At 34.3% G+C, this 18192-nt stretch overlaps 1 protein-coding gene across 1 annotated transcript in view; it reads left to right on the top strand.

The window, feature by feature from the left end:
- SDHAF3 (succinate dehydrogenase complex assembly factor 3) overlaps positions 1-18192 on the top strand; it is a 62240-nt gene that overhangs the window by 18963 nt on the left and 25085 nt on the right. The window lies entirely within an intron of this gene.

Here is an 18192-nt window from a genome sequence, read left to right as displayed (position 1 = left end):
ATTTTAAAAAATATTTTATTTATTTATTTCACGGAGAGAGAGAGAGAGATCACAAGTAGGGAGAGAGGCAGGCAGAGAGAGAGGGGAAAGCAGGATCCCTGCTGAGCAGAGAGCCCGATGCAGGGCTTGATCCCAGGACCCTGAGATCATGACCTGAGCCAAAGGCAGAGGCTTCATCCACTGAGCCACCCAGATGCCCCAATTTTCTTAAATATTTTTATAAGACAGAACTTGACAGACAACACAGAGAAGTTGTCTTTATGATTATTTTGAATGTTTTGCCAAATTCAGATGCTCTAAAATCATAGGACTTTTCAATTTTTATCATTTTAGTATGAATATAAATACTTCCAATTATAAATAGCCTTTTTAAAAGATTGCTGTCAGAAATTGTGATAGATATGTAATGATGAACTTGAGAATTAATTTTGTATACTATTTGTGCCCTTAAAATTTGATTTCTTGTTTTAGTAGCAGTAAATTTCAGTCTTCCTGCTTACAAGCTTTGTTTTTTTAAAAAATGCCATTTGTCGCAAGTTAAAAGCGTAAGCTTTTTGCCTCTTCGTCTCATATGTTAAGAATTCCTACTGATTTGAACAAAATGTAACCCAAATTTAAAGACTCGTTTACAAAAAAGCTCAATATTATTGTAGAATACTTAGATTGATTTACAAATTAGTTTTTTTTTTTTTTTAAAGCTCCAGTATTTTTTAAATCTGTAGATGAGAGGCAGCACAAAGAGAAAATTCATGCAGCCATGCTGAAGTGTTACATTCAGTATCAGCTTTTTAAAAAGATTTTGTGGATTACTTTTACTGTGTAAATTATGGCTTTTTTACAAGTGTCAATTTTGACAACAAATTAATGTTTTGATTAGAATATCACAGTTTGGGCACAGTTATAAATTATGTATGCATCACAACTAATTCCAAGTACATTCCTTCTCTGAGGGTCTCTAATAATAACTGTTTCTTTGGCACTCCACCAAAATATGTTCATATTATCACTGTAAAAATGATGTTGAACTACTCCCTCCCCCCCAGCAGAATTTGCAGTAGCATTCAAATGTCAGATATTTCACCTTTAAGGAGTGAATTTCTGTCTACTCTAGACTGGAAAGTTAAGAATCTTCAGCCACTGTGTGTGGGTGCCCTTGCTTACCAGTCAGGTGTTGCTTGCTGTCTTCAAAAAGAACATGTTAGTTACACTGCATCAGGAAAGGGTCAGGAAAGAGACGTGGGTTATTAATTGTCATCTTCTAGATTTAACAATGCATTAAATTGCTTGTCTTTGTTGCATCTCTTACACTACTAGACCAGACTGGCGGAAGTTGGAGGTACAAATGAAGGCTATCTTAATGCAACTGCTAATACTTTGGTAAAGAGTGAAAAAATTTCAGGACAATTTTAAACTGGATAAATGTGAAAACCATGGTAAAAAACCAGGATGATCCTTTACCATCCAGAATGTGTGGTTGTTATATTTTATCCACTTAAAGTTTATCAGGCAATAGTTTTGGTAGCTAAGTAGTGTACTATAGTTTTGGGAATAAAATACTGAATTTAGTCAAGATTTCTTAGTTCTTGACTGCACTGATTTGCTCTATCACCTTTGTCATATTTCATAGTTTATTTGTTCTTTAATTTCTCCATCTTCCAAATAAAAAGAATATTTGCCTCATCCATTTTGCTAGAAAGTATTACATGAACAAATTAGACCTGGCAAGACATTTGGATCTTAAGAAGCAAGTATAAACCTAAAAGAATTATTGGCCGCATAATGTGAAAAGTTAGGGCTGCCAATAATAAGAAATACCAATGAAAACATTCCACTAAGCTTATGGGCTTAAATCCAGACCTTGCTGGAGGGGGCATAGCTATAACATACTGGATGACAGAGAAATTGCTGTGGTGCCACGCTGGCAGAATGTGCTAGAAATCTGCCTTTTGGAGTTTGCCAGAAATTAGAATCCAAGCTATGTACAGGGCAGTGTCTCACTAAAGAGGGGCGCCGTTGGCCACGGTTGGTTGGCCACGGGGCACTGCTTGAGTTGAGTGTCATAGAGGAGCTCTGAGGGAGCAAGTCTGAAGAGGGAAAGTCATTTACTCCTACGGAGGCTCTCCTATGCCCTCTACTGACAAAGATTAATACTGTGCTAGCTGGAAAAGAAAAATATTTAAAGGGCCCAGGTCTGTTTTACAGAGCAGTCTTTGGGTGAATTTGGAGCTATAAATTAATAATTTGGCACAAAACCAAACAGCTTCCTCATTTTGCTCTGCTCTGGTAAATTACAGTTGCCATTCGTCGTGGAATTTGTAATTGCTTCTTCCAAGGTTTTTTTCTTTTCTTTCTTTCTTTCTTTCTTTTTTTTTTTTAATATTTTGGTCCTAGTTGTAGCTTATGAATGTACTCAGTTCTGCATCAGTACTATCTTTCTTTAAAATTTAAAGTTGTCCATACTATATTTTTAACACAAAACAAATTTAATTATATGTAATTTAAAAAACAGATATTTTGATTTAATTACCATTTAATAGGTATCGCTGTAAGTTATGCTGTCTTGCATATTCTAATGTGCCTGACACTGGTGCCTAGAAGAACATCAGTTGAGCTGAAACAGTTTGTGGACACTAACTGGGTTGGTTGTATGCCTGTGTGTAGTACTAAAGTTATGCTTGCACTTTCTTCCCTTAGTACAACACAAGACAATGTCTTTACACAATGCAGGTTTTTTTTTTTTTTAAGATTTTATTTATTTGACAGAGATCACAAGTAGGCAGAGAGGCAGGCAGAGAGAGAGAGAGAGAGGGAAGCAGGCTTCCTGCTGGGCAGAGAGCCTGATGTGGGGCTCGATTCCTGGACCCTGAGATCATGACTTGAGCCGAAAGCAGAGAGGCTTAACCCACTGAGCCATCCACGTGCCCCTACACAATGCAGTTGTTAAAGTAAAATGTTTCCTATCAAAACAGGAAGGTTATGTTTATTGGGGAAAATATTTTATTCAGCTCAAGTCCATTTTCAAAGGAATTGCCAAACTATATTCCAGAGTGACTGCATCATTTTACATACCTGTATGTAATATATAACTAACCAGTTTCTCTACATCCTTGCCAGCACTTACTGTCACTATTTTGGTAGCCATTTTGGTAGTTGTGTAGTGATATCTCATTATGTTTTAATTTGCACTTTCCCAATGACTGATGATGGTGAACATCTTTGCATATGCTTCTCATCTCAGGTATGTTGTCTTTGAAATGTCAGTTCACGCCTTTTGTCCAATTTCTAATTTTTTTTTTCTATTGAATTTTGAGAATTTTTTATCTGTATTCTAGATTTTAGGCTATTGTCAGATGTGGTTTGCACAAATTTCTTCTAGACTGATTTTTTTTTCATTCTCTTAAAATAGTCTTTTTCAGAACAAAAGTTTTAGATCTTGATGAAGTCCAATTTATCATTTTTTCTTTTTATGGATCATATTTTTGGTGTTAAGACAAAGAACTCCCATGTTCTGAAGATTTGCTCCTATGTTTTTTCCTCCCTTGAAGTTTTATATTTTTAACATTTAAGCCAGTGAACTTAACACATGTAAGCCAGTTGAATTAACACATGCATACAAGTGTAAGGTTTAGTTCAAGGTTCTTTTTTTTTTTTTTAGGCAATGGATGTTCAATTGCTTCGGTACCATTTGTTGAAAAGACTGTTTCTCTACCATTGAATTGTTTTTGCACCTTAAGTCAATTAGGGGTGTTTGTGTGAGTGTGTTTCTTGGTTCTCCATTCTGTTCCATTGATGTGTGGCTATTCCTCTACCACACTATCTTGTTTGCTGTAACTATATAGTAAGTCCTAACATTGAGAAGAGTGATTTCTTACACTTTATTCTTTTCCAAAATTATTTTGAATATTCTAAGATCTTTCCCCCTCCATATACGTTTGAGGATAAGCTTATCTATTCCTACAAAAGCATTTCTGGGATTTTGATAAAAATTGTGTTAAACTTGGGGGAGAATTGTTATCTTGACTGTGCTGAACTGTTTCAGTCTTTAAATGAAATAAAATTAAGAATACAAGTTCTCAGCGGTGCCTCAGTAGCTCAGTGGGTTAAAGCCTCTGCCTTCAGCTCAGGTCATGGTCTCGTCGGGGTCCTGGGATTGAGCCTCGCATCACACTCTTTGGCAAGGAGACTGTTTCCCCCACTCTCTCTACCTGCCTCTCTGCCTACTTATGATCTCTCTCTCTCTGTGTCAAATAAATAAATAAAAAAAAAGAATACAGCTTCTTAGTAATCATTATTTCAAGAGTTCAGGAGTCACATTGTTTAGTGGCTATGCTCTTAGACAACATGGCTCTTGACTCCTATACATGCCAATCCCCTTTTTCTGGAACATCTTCCTCCTACTTAGTTTGACCAACTTCGTATACCTTGAGAGTCGGTCTAGATGGCACCTTGTTCCAGGCCTCTTCTCTGCCTCATGTCTTATTTCTCAGCCCAAGGGCTCCCATTGAACTCTAAATTCATTTCTATTTGTGGCAGTTATTCTCTCACTGCTTTTTATGATTACATTGTGTATTAATTACCTTTTTACTTCTCTGTTTGATCACTAAATTATAAGCTGCTTTGAATCAGAAATTATATGATTATCCTCGTATCTCTAGCACCTGACATTTAATGTGTACTCAATAAATAATTGGTGATATATTAACAGTAGTATCACATCTAGTTAACCTACTCACCAGTTTTTACAATTGTGGTCTCCATGCTTTGGGGGCATAGATTTATATATACTTACTATTTTATAACTTGTGAGCATGTCTTATCATTAGCCAGTATCTGAAGCACAATATACACTTCAGGCCGAATGTTCATCATTAACAGCAGTGAATATAAATTTGTATTGCAGGTAGTCTTGATGGTTTTGAAAATTTTGGGCTGAGTTTTTTAAACCTGAATATGTTGCCATTTTTCAAAAAGTAAAGCATATTTATCACAACCAATGGAGTTCATTCTGTATTCATATTTGTTTAGTTTTAACCTAATGACCTTTTTCTGTTCTAGGAACTTGTCTAGGAGACCACATTACATGTAGCTGTCCTGTTTCTGTAGACTCTTCTGGACTGGGAGAGTTTCTCAGACTTTCCCAGTTCTTGATGACCTTAACAGTTTTGAGGAGTGCAAGTTGGGTATTATGTAGAATGTGCTTCAAGTGGGACTGTTGACATTTTCCTCATTAGTAAACTAGGTTCTGAGTTTTGGGAAGGGAGACCATAGAAGTAAATTCTGTTCTCATCACATATCCAGGGGACATTTTTGCCATTGTTTTTACTTCATGAATCTGGTTGATGTACTAGCAGTACAGGTACTATTAGTGTGATGTACTAGTGCTAGTAGTTGGAAAAGCGACTGTTGTATTTGCTCTATCTTCTTTGCTGGCGCTTGTGTTATTTATTTATTTATTTTAAAAGATTTTATTTATTTATTTGACAGAGAGAGACACAGAGAGGGAACATAAGCAGGGGGAGAGAGGGAGGGAGAAGCAGGCCTCGATCCCAGGACCCCAAGACGATGACCTGAGCCGAACGACTGAGCCTCCCAGGTGCCCTGGCACTTGTGTTATTAATGCTGTGTTCAACCAAAAGATTCTTCATAGGCATCTTTTAAAGCCACCTCACCATTTTATGAATTAGTTAAATTAGGTAATATAAATTGAAAATCTCTTTAACTGGTTTATCAAACTAGCACACCCAAATACCATACACCAGAAGCAGACGGAGAGGTAAGAGGGAGAGGTCTCTGTCATCTTCGGTGTCACCGAGGACCTGGAGAACTAACCTCATGTACTGTGTGAATCCTACATGATTGTGAGTTAGGAGGGTGCCAGTGACAACCTGTAACTTAAATACCAATAAAACAAAATTTCCCTTATTTTTTAAATAAGAAACTTATGTGGAGATTCTGATTCTTTTCTTCCCTTGCTCTGGTGGGTTGCCTTGCTGGAATCCTGTATCTCTCAGGAGCTCACATCTCACCCTGGAGACAATGGGCTAGTGAACTCAAAGAATTTGGAAGATCATTTGTCTCCCTAAATTGATTCTTCTCTATATTCTCCAGACTTCTTCAAGTTATTATTCCTTTGTGCATGATACCCTTGTTAGGACAATTTCCTTCTGTTTCCAGATAACAAGACTGAATGTTTTGGTTTCTACATTCCAGTTAGTTAGAAGGGGGACCCTTAAAGAAATCACAGCCATTGTTAGGTTCCTTGGTTTCCTTTTCAGGGTGGGTTAATGAGGAGATTATTTCTAGGAGACTGACATACATTTCTTTAGGAATATAGAATTTGAATGCTGTCATTGTTTTTCCTTTTTTCTTTTTAAAATTTGCATTTCTTTTAAACTTATAACCACTTTCCTAGTTTCTTTATAAAGAATTCTTTGAAGTGGGAAGATACATGTGCTATAATGCTAGAAAAAGTAATTGGAAAATAATATAGAACAAAATCATTTTAAGGAAACCCAGTGTACAGAATATGAACTTAAGCTGTGGTTAATTAGGACTGATGATTTTATTTCCAAAGGGATTTTTTTAAACGTTAAGAGTTTTAAGAATAAACCCTTTCAATCTGTAGTTCATTTAATAATTCGACTTATAAAATTAGGTGCATGTGACTTTTTCAAAATTGTCCATTATAAACTAAGGTATATATCTTTAGGCATTTTCAACAGATTCCTATTGTTAAGAGATTTCAGTTAATAGATTCTGAATAAAGCAATATTTGGACAATCTGTGCTGCCATAGATTACAAATGTAATAGTTAATGAGCCATAGTTTTGGTGGGGGGCGATTTGGGTGGGCATCTGTAATCTTTTTAAGGAAAACATTTACCTTATGCATTTAGTCTATAATCTATTTTACCTCATATAATACTATATATTCTATATATATTAATATAATTTTGTTACTTTTACTTATTTTAGCACTTATGGGCTATATAATAATCAGAAAATTGAATGTACATTAACTAAATAATACCAACTATTAAAACTCCAAATAGGAGTGGTAAATTGGAAAACTCAGTAACTGGCATTATGATGCTGCTGTAAGAAAAAGAAACTCATGATACTTTTAAATAAGGTGTGTGGCAACATGCTCAAGGAAATTAATATTTTATGTCTATTCGACATTTTTTGAGATGCTTCCAATTTTTTTTCTGTATATTTTTTAGGGCATTTTGTAAAAGTATTGTTGATTTTTTTTTTTTTTTTAAATATGAATTCAGGATGAATGCAGGCTTAGGGCTTTGGTCATTCCAGGTGAACTGTTAACAATTGCACATTTTTCATTTGTTACTTTGCCTTCTCATTGTTTCAAGAGATTCTCTTTTTATTATTCACAGTTATTCTTTGTCATATAGTTGTCATCTGAAGCATTACCATTTAGAAGAATAATTGCATGGATTTGAATACATATGAATATATTTGTATCGATTGTGTTGTTGTTCATTTTTAGCTTGAAACTAGTTCATAGTTGTTATTTTCAGTTATTGCTCCCAGGTGTTAATGCTAAAACTGTCTGACTCAAGTGAAACTGACCTTTTTAAGGAAGATGTATTCTAGCAAAGTTAAATTTGAGTACATGAAATTCTATTTACCTAATAATATGTATTATGAAATTTAAGATGGGGGGGCTAACATGTACTGCTCTAAATAACTTAGAGAAAAATATACCTATATACACATACGAAAACAGCCTATTTTTATGTTTTCTTTTCAATATTTGTTGATGATTCAACAACATAAAGAAAATATATTTGCTGAGAGCAAATATACAGAACATAGTATAAAAAAGTCACTCATTTTCTTTAGACAAATTCTTCATTTTACAGCAAAATAGCATGCATATTTCTAGGTTCCTTAGATTCTAGGTCTGTAATATTCATATAATTAATGGCAACTTCTGTAACAATCCCAAAGTCTCAGTGATTTATAGTAAAAATTTGTGTCTTCCTCTTAAAAAGTGTGTGTGTATGTTCCTGTTCAGGCAGCCCTCCTGGAGGGCTTTCCTCAAAGCAGTGACACAGAATCTAAACTCCTTCAACATTTTAGACATGTGGCCATTGTATATGACCTTTAAATTCCCAGAAATATGTGGGTGCTTTCCAAAACCTTTATTTTGCAAAGCATCTAATTCATTAGCCTTTTATTCCAAGTTTTTTGGTTAGTCTGGTTTTTTTTGCCTCAACTGTTAATCTCTTGCCCCAGGCATCAGTAACTGGTATGTTTGCCGGATAGATTTTTGACAGATGTCCCTGTTGATCCCCCCAGCACTGGGAGAGTTCCGAGAGGGCAGATAAAAGCAAGCCCTTTGAGCTGCTCCTCTAAGGAGTCACCAAACAGTTCTCAACAAAAAAATCCTAATTGTTTGAGAATAAGGTCTGTTCTGTTCCCTCTGATACTGTATACCTGTACTGGGAAAGGAACCTGTTGTCCTTCACCACTGTCCAGCTGGGGAGCATGGGACAGGACCAAAGTGAGTTCAAATATCACAGAGCTCCCTGAGCTCCCTGACCAAGATTTGACAATTTTTTCGTGGCTAAACGTTTCCTTGGTTGCTACAAGCTTTCCATTAGTTTCCAGAGTTCTGAAAAAGTTGGTTTTGACAGTTTTTGTCAGTGTACTTGTTGCTTTTATGGAGGGATAAACTATTGGAGTTTCCTACTCTGTTATTTTTGGTGACATCTGTTTGTATGATTTTTAATGTTTGAGAATGATTCTGTTCTGAGGATATTGGGAAAGACAAGGACATGTTACCTACTGGATGCTGATGAGAAAGTATCCAAATGGAGAACTGTAGGCAATTGTCAATACAAGATTGTAATGAAAGGCAGAGATGTCAAGGTTTGAGATTAGGCTTAGGACTTGGTAATGTTGAAACTTGGGAATTGAGAAGTAGATTTGTGAAAATAGCAAAGGGCTGCTAAGGCTTTTAGTTTGGATAACAATATATAGTCATTGTGTAAAAGGAAACCTGTGAAACTGGTGTAGTAGATTTTTTTTTTTTGAATGCGAGAATGTAGGGGATTTGGTATAGACTAACACATGTGTCAGTTTCTTTGTCACCCCTTTTTTATTTCTGAAATTTCTGTATTTATTGAAATGTGATTGAATACATTATCCTATTAGTTTCAGGTGTACATCATAGTGATGCAGTATTTTTAAACATTTTTATAAAAATATTATATTTTTATATTTTTATTATATTTTTATTATATTATATTTTTATTTTTATTATATTTTATTTTTATGAAATCCCCACAATAGGTCTAGTTACCATCTGTCACCATACAAAATTATATTATTATTGACTATATTTCCTATGCTTTACATCTCCATGATTTATTTATTTTGTAACTGGAGGTTTATACTTCTCTCTTATTTTTTTAAGATTTTATTTATTTATTTGAGAGAGAGAGAGAGAATGAGAGAGTTTGAGAAGGGGGAAGGTCAGAGGGAGAAGCAGACTCCCTGCCAAGCAGGGAGCCCAATGCAGGACTGGATCCCAGAATTCCAGGATCATGACCTGAACCAAAAGCAGTTGCTTTAACCAACTGAGCCACCCAGGCACCCAAAAGTTTGTACTTCTTAATCCTCTTTACTGACTTAGTCCTACCTATCCCCTACCCACTCTGGTAACCAGCTGTTTGTTTCTTGTATCTGTGAATCTGTTTCTATTGTTTGTTCTGTTTTTTAGATACCTCATATAAGTGAAATCATATGGTATGTCTGGCTTATTTCATCTAGTACAGTACCTTCTAGAGCCATCTGTGTTGTCACAAATGGCAATATTTCATTCTTTTTTAATGGCTGAGTAATAGTTCATCACACACACACAGACACACACACCCATCTTCTTTACACATATATTTATCATTGTACACTTAAGTTGCTTCCATATCTTGGCTACTGTAAATAATGCTGCAGTGAATCTAGGGTCTTTGTCATCTCTTAAAAAAAATAACTAGCATGTTGTCTGTGAGACTGTACTTAATAATTAGCTGCTATTGGGATTGGAAGTAAGAATGATTACAATAGCAGTGTTTCTTAGTTTTAAATCAGAGAATCACTAATTTGTACTAAATAAGAAAGACCTAAATGCTCAGAGTCTTCTTTATTTTTATTACTCTTTTCCCCTCACTTTGCCAATTCTTTCTTCCTTCCAAAACTCAGGTAGCTTATTTCAAGTTACCATTAATACCAGAACTTTTAAATCTCTGCTGAATCAACTTGAACAACCATTTTAACAAATACTTTCTGCTATCCTGTCCTTCAAGTAATCAGACTGATCTTATCCTGTTCTCCATTTCTTCTCCTTCCCATATTTACTTCTTCATATTTAACAGTTTGTTGCAAGCCTGCAGGCATTTAAGAAAAAGCAATGAGATGAAATTTATAAAAAATTCCAATATACTTTGCCAATTTCCAGGGTGGAATACCAGAGGCTCTAATTATTTGGAACTGAAAAAAAAAATCTCATTAAATTTAAAAAGTGTAGTTCATAAATATAATATAGACTGAATCATAGCCCTTTGGGAATTTCAAAATAATTTTTCTCTAGTGACTTGTAAGTTATTTGTCTTTTAAAAATCAATCCATAATTAGACTGGAAAGGGAAGGATCTATCGTGAAAGTTTTAATTGCTCCCTGAGTGTATTTTACCAAAGTAATAGCATTTTTTTTTTAATTGGAAAAGGACGACTGTATAGTATTAGATTGTGTTATTGAAATCAGAAATACCAAAAGCATTTTCCCTACCATAGTGGTCTAGTTAATGTTAACAATTTGTATATGTACTAATGAAGTGTAGAGATTTTAAGGAAATTCTGTTTAGGGCTGAATATTCAATTACGTGAAAATGTATTTTTTTTTTTTTTTAAGATTTTATTTATTTATTTGACAGAGAGAAATCACAAGTAGATGGAGAGGCAGGCAGAGAGAGAGAGAGAGAGAGAGAGAGGGAAGCAGGCTCCCTGCCGAGCAGAGAGCCCGATGCGGGACTCGATCCTAGGACCCTAAGATCATGATCTGAGCTGAAGGCAGCGGCTTAACCCACTGAGCCATCCAGGCGCCCCAAAAATGTATTTTTTAAAAATATTACTGTTCTATCATTGTATGAGGATTAGTATAAAAAGTTACCTCTTTACACTGGAGATTATGTATATGGTTTGGAAGCTGGTATCATTTCAAGGTCAGGGCCTAACTCAGTGAAATGGGGAAACTTATTAAGAGAGATGGGAGCATAAATTCTGTGGAGTGCGGCATTTCCATTTCTCTGTATTTTTTTACTGTCTGAATATGACCTTCCCAAAGTGGGAAGTGAAAAAGATGAGAAGTAGAGCATGCTGGCTCAGTTCCCCTTGACTCAGTAGGTGGCATGGGGGACAGGTCCAACATACTCAGTCACTGTCTCATTTTTCTTGGAACCTGTAGTGATTAAGATTCTTAGTAGCTGCAGTGGTTCTGAGCTCAGCTTGTTAAAACTATAGTATAGCAGGTCATACTGTTTTTGGAAAAATAGTCTAAGGTCTAGTTCAGCTGAGCAGAGTATACATCAAATGTAACCGTATGTGACTTGTATTATCCTCACTATTGTATCTCTTTGTTATTATGGTAGTTGAGAACTGTTTGTTGTGGGAATTAATAATATTTACATTTTGAGATTTTGTGGTTAAATTGTGTTTAAGAGCCTTTTAAAAATAGGGTCCTATTTCTGTTTGAGAAGTAACTTTTTAAAAGAAGAATAGATAAGACTGTATGTGAAATTGTAAATTTATTTTGTAAAAGAAAATTATTTTTCTTAAATTGATTCTACTACAGTATGGTATAACATTGAGAAATAAGCCAGAGTTTACAGTTGGTCTTAGTACTATATGGTATAATATTTATGAGAAATAAGACAGAGCTTTTAGTTGGATGTACTATGTAGCCAGGTGTATTATAAATGATTAGAAATTATGTCTTCATAATTTTCACCTTGAGTCATTTTATAGATCGGCCATCATAGAAATTTGTCCAGTTTTTCTTTATTTTGATTAAAGCCTAGAATTTTTAAGGTGAAATTATTTGCTATATGTAACACAATATGGACCTCTTGTTTCTAGTAAATCTAGGCTAACATGTTTTGGTTGAAAAAATTTTCCAGAAACATTACTTTGCTAAATATATATATAAAACTTTTTTGCATAATATTTTTCTTAATAATCATTTATAAGTCTGTTATATTCATCCTGAGATCATACTGAATACATTAAATTTCCACTTTGGGGTGAATGTGTGACTCAGTGGGTTAAGGCTCTGACTCTTGATTTTGGCTCAGGTCATGATCCTAGGGTCCTGGGATTGAGGCCTAGTTCGGCTCTGTGCTCAGCAGGAAGTCTGCTTGAGGATTCTCTCTCTCACTCTGCCCCTTCCCTGCTCGGGCATGTTCTCTCTCTCCCTAAAATAAATAAATATTTTTTAAAAAAATTCTATTTTAATATAATGAATAAAAGTTTTATTAAGGAAAGTAACCTTCCTCCAAATCCATACCACTGAGTATATTAATATATTTGTGTTTGCTTGAAAGTGTTTGCAATTTAAGATATACCAAAGTAGGATAAAATTACAAAAAATCTTGCTAAGACTCCGACCTGTATAGCCACTTTAATTTTAATACTAATTTTTAGATACTAAAACTAGCTACATATTATGATTCCTGCAATTAAAATTTACTTTGGTACATACTAAGCTCCATTTAACTATATTGTTTTCTTCTCCAGCAGTTGATTTCAGTTTTGTTCCAGGGTCCATATTAGCTTTTCATTGTTAGAATGACAGTGACAATTGGTTTTTCCAAATATTTATTGCTGTGAAGAATTAATAATCCTTAGAAGCTTCATTTTGGTTTATTAGCATTTATGGGTATGTGCTATAGAACACATTCTATGATGTTATTTGATGAAGAATTAAGAGAGGATGAGTCAAAGTGATAAAAAGTGATATTGTAAGTACCTCTTTTTTTTTTTAGTGTTATATAGTAGTTGTTTTTATTGTCATTTATAGTTAAGAAAGATTTTTTAAAAAAATTATTTATTTATTTGACAGAGAGAGGGATCACAAGTAGGCAGAGAGGCAGAGGGAGGGGGAAGCAGACTCCCCACTGAGCACAGAGCCTGATGTGGGATCGATCCCAGGACCCTGAGATCATGACCTGAGTGGAAGGCAGTGGCTTAAACCACTAAGCCACCCAGGCGTCCCATGAAAGATATTTTTATTTGATGAAAAGCTCTTCAGGGCATTCCTTTCATACTGTTTCTTTTTGTGCAGCACTTAAAACATTGCAAATTTATTATTAAACATTATCAGTTTCTGGATATTAGAGGTGGAATTAAGAGCAGGGTTGGTGATAATTGGCCCCCTTTCCCAGGTATTTATGTTAAGTAGCACCAATTTTTTGCATGGGCTGTGAATGTATATCTTTGTTTATATGGATATTGTTAGGATGCAACCTTTGTGAAGGAAGAAGGAGTCAGGAAAAGAGACTGTTGAACTATTATAGTAGTGGTTCTCAAACTTCAGGGTATAGAAGAATCATTTGGTCGGCTTCTTAAACCACAGATTATTGGATCCCACTTGAAGTTTCTGATTCTGTAGATCTGAGGTAAGACTAGAAATTTGTATATTTGTAATGCTGACTCTTTTTGTCTTAGAGATTTAAGACTGATAAAGCTGACAGGAAAATCTGTAGACAGACTTCACTTTAGGAAATGAATGTGGATTAGAAATCTAAGAGGCATTAGGGTATACGGTCACCTGCCAGGAGGACATAATTATCAAACATTCTTTTTATTTTTTCAAAGCTGTAAGTTTACATAGCTTTAAATGTTAGTAGCACCAAGACATTTATAATAAACATTACTGTCCTATCCCCTTCTTTTCCATTCCTGCATTTTTTTGCTTCCTAAAGACTGTCACTTTTAATTAAGTCAGGTGATACGTTCACCTGATCTTTCTCTCACAAGTGTGCACACACAGAATGCCTTTATAGTGTATGCACATTGCCTGTACAAAGCAAAGTAAATTTGTAAGCATCTAGTTGAAATACAGAGAAGGGAAAGCATAAACATTTCTAATGTGCAAATACGTAGAATTGGACAAATTATATTAATTTACTGTCTAGCATTTTTTTAAATGTGAATCTTAAAATATGAAGAGCTCTGATTGCTGTAGTTTTAATGTTGGTCTACCAAATCTTCCCTACAAGGTTTTAGATTGATAAGTAAGAAAAAGGAGGGCATTTCAAATGGAAAGAATAGCTAGTGTAGACGTTTAGAAGCAGGAAAAAGCAGACGTAGAGATGGATCTAATGAGAAAGGTGATTTGATATTTATTTTTGTAATTCATTGATCTTTCCTTACCTATTTGAATAAAATATCTTCCCTGCTAAATAGCAGCTTCTAGTGGCCGTGATAGATACATAAGTCAAATAGTAAAACTGTGGTACATGTCAGCATAGAGTCAGATACACACACACACACACACACACACACACACACACACAGTAATATATATTATTGTGGGAGTAGGGAATACTTGTTTAAGTTGAAAATAATTTTGGGGTTGGTTCATAGATAAAATTTAAATTTGATCCAGTGGGAAATAGGACAGATACCATTGTGGTTTCTAACATAAGAGAATGACAATATTTAATGTCATTGTTTCTGAATGAATAGTGGCAAGGTAGTAATTATCCCCAAACTAAACTTATGGTTTGTTGATTCATGGTTCTTTTATATATCTATGACAGTTGTACTGCTGGTCCTCTTGATGAATTGTTTGAACAACCAGGAGTGAAGTTGTGGAGTAAAACCTATCTACCAATTTGGGGATGGAGGAGGACAGACTAACATAATTTCTCTTAGTTTGTTGTACACTGAAGCCATATACTATTATATAAATAATTGAATAGTGAACTTAAAACTGTAAGAAAGATGGCAAAATAAATATATTAGGGAACATAGTTAAAAAGCTGTTACCGTGGCTATGAGGAAACTCTACTGGGAAACAGTAGCTTGGAGTTTTTAGATCAGTAATGGAGTAACTCACTTTTAAAAAGATTAAACTGTAGCTGGTTGAAAAGGAGAGAGGTGGTATCCCAATGAGAATCATCCTCTGAAAATAATGGTTTCTGTTAAGCAGTCTTTAAATTTTAATCATCATTTGACAAAGTTTACACATAAAATAGCTACATTTTATCATTTACATAAAAATGAAAATCTAAAGGAAACTGATGTGATTGTTTACTACTGAGACTATTCTTTTAGGATATAGGTTTTACATACAGAGGAAGTGAGGAAAGTATGGATGTCCTTACATAGAGGAAGCGATGTCCTTAGAACTGCTTTTAAGTTTAGTTTTAGAAGACCGGGTTATACTTGTATTTATATATTGGCAAAATACATTTCTTGACTTCAAATTAGGTTATCTGAAAGAAATTTTCCTGTTTTTGTTTTGTTGCTTGTTTTTCTTCATTTTGGTTACTGTTTGTATTTATTTGGATGGTTTTTAAAGTATTTTATTGATTTGAAGATTAACATTTGACTCTTAAGTATAGGATTAAAGAGACTTTTCCTTTTAAATATTTTTTGATGAAAAATTAAGATTTTAGGGCAGATTCTGTGAAACAGTATGAAGGAGACATGAAAACCACCCCCAGACAATCACATTTTTATTAATCCTCACTGAATATCTTCATTTTATTGGGATAAATTAGGGTCTGAATTCTGATATTTAGATTTACAAGCTCATCCATTCAAATTTGTCACGTTCTGTATGTTTTATGACATGTAAGGGGTAATCTACAGATGGCTAAATTGGCTATTTCCCTCATAAGACAAAATTTGTCAGGTGAATTGAGAACATGGGTTTTGGTAGGTCAGCACATTTTATTCCTTTTCCCTGCCTGTTTTCTTTAATAACTATATATTGAAGTTGGTGATGCTAAACTCTGAGGGCATGAGTGCCTAGCCCTGCTCCTTTGCCGGCAGGTTTTTGACTTCAAAGTCTAACCTTATAAAGAACATAATAACATAAATAATTGCTGTAAGATATATGCTAGAAGAAATATGTACAGAGTGCCAGGGGAGCACTGCAGGCAAATGGGTTAGGGATACAGATGTAATGGAGAAGAAAGTGACACACGAGCCGAGTCTTGAAGTCCTATGCTGTGGAATGAATAAGGATATTCAAAATAGAGGGAATATATGCCTGTTGTTGATGTGTGAATGAGACTGGGATCTGTTTGGGAACTATAAGTGGTTTGTAATGAGTCTGGTGACATAAGCAGGTAATGGAGCATCTTGTAGAACAGTAGAAATAATGGTAACCATCCTTGCAGTTTGAAGGAATTGCATGTCTGAAAGTTATTAAGCATACTAAGAGTGACATAAAAGGGCTTTTATAGTGGTATAACTTTCTCCACCATACGGTCATGCTTAGGGGATCAAAATACTCATTTGACTGATCCAGGCAGTTGGACACTTGAAAATGCTTGAATAAGTTTTAAAAAATTCAGTGTCCTTTTCGCGCCAAGGCACTTAAAGAGGAGTGTTGAGGATGGATTTACACTTTGGCTTTGTGTTTTCCTCATGCTTTTGACTTTAAAAAAAAAAAAAATTGTGTTGTTTATAAACTAATTTCTGTTCTCTCTTCTTGTTATTTCTCTTTTTTAATTTATCAGTAAATATCCTAAGTTCATTCTTCATATGCCTAATCATATAGTCTCTTTTATTTGTGTTTATTTTTTCATTTTTTGGTTTGTTATAGGTAAATGTTTTCTGGGTAACTCATATAGTATATCACTGTGACAGTGATAATGCTACACTCTCTTATTTGGTTCATTAGAATAATGTTTAAACACAGAAAATAACTTTTTAAGACCTAGTATATTCTAATTTTCTGTTATATTTGTCTTCTGCAAATAAAGTAGTATTTAACCTGTTTTGGATCATGGCATATGACCCCAAATTTAAATGTAAAATTGCTGTCAATTTCATGTGTGATTTAAAAAATATCTTAGTTTGATCAGGAGTAACTCACCTGATCTTTTAATAGATTGCTTTGGAAAATATCTGAGGATTGTGTAAATTATTTTGGATTTTTTGGGATGCAAGCCAAAATATAAATTAGTAATTAGAAAGTAATCATTTTCTAAAAAGATTACATCAAGGTATAATTTGAATGTATCCTGTTCTAAGTTAGTTTATGTAATTATTCATTTCATCTGTTTTTAAAAATGGATTATCCTGCCCTGTAGATGACTGGTAAAAATATTTTAAAAATTTTAGAAAAATGTATAGACTTTATACAGCTTATTTAACAAATGTAAATCTGTAGAATAAGAAAGTAAAATAATTACAAAAATGTATATTTATTTTTTATAAAAAATAAAAAGGCATGAAGTTGACCTCTGTACATTATCTTTCTAAAATCCTGCTTTTTTTTTTCTATTTTCTTGTTAATTATGAAACTGAAAGTAGTCTTGATGCCTAAAAATTTTAATGGTAAAGTATTTGGTAAAGAAAAGAGTTTTTTTTTTTTTTTTTAAATATTTGTAATTTTTTTAATTTTATTTTTTTTTAGTGTTCTAAAATTCATTGTTTATGCACCATACCCAGTGCTCCATGCAATATGTACCCTCCACAATACCCACCACCAGGGTCACCCTATTCCCCACTCCCCCTCCAAAACCCTCAGTCTCTCATGGTTTGTCTCCCTCTCCAATTTCCCCCAACTCACTTCTCCTCTCCGTCTCCCAGTGTGAAAAGAGGGTTTATTAAAATGCTTTTTGAGTCTTGTCATAATGATACCAGAGTATCATCCACATAAGCTGTTTCTGTTTCCTATGAATTATTAAATCAGTTATGTATTATATTCAGTTATATATTATATTCTCACTTATTCTTGCCATCTTTAGATATTATAGTTAATTTTATCTCCTTGCTGATTTCTTGAACTCCCCCTCCTCCAGTGGCATTCGGTTTTGAAGAGGGAGTAAGTAAGGAGGGGGTTGGCTAGTGATTTGCATATATTAAAGTGTACATTGGATGAATTTTGACCTGTGAATCTATCACCACTATCAAGATGACAAAATACCTATCAC

Source organism: Mustela nigripes, chromosome 4 (genome assembly GCF_022355385.1).
Source record: "Mustela nigripes isolate SB6536 chromosome 4, MUSNIG.SB6536, whole genome shotgun sequence".
Classification (NCBI taxonomy): Eukaryota; Metazoa; Chordata; class Mammalia; order Carnivora; family Mustelidae; genus Mustela; species Mustela nigripes.
The sequence above is the reverse complement of the archived record's forward strand: the minus strand, read 5'-3'. Positions and strand labels throughout refer to the sequence as shown.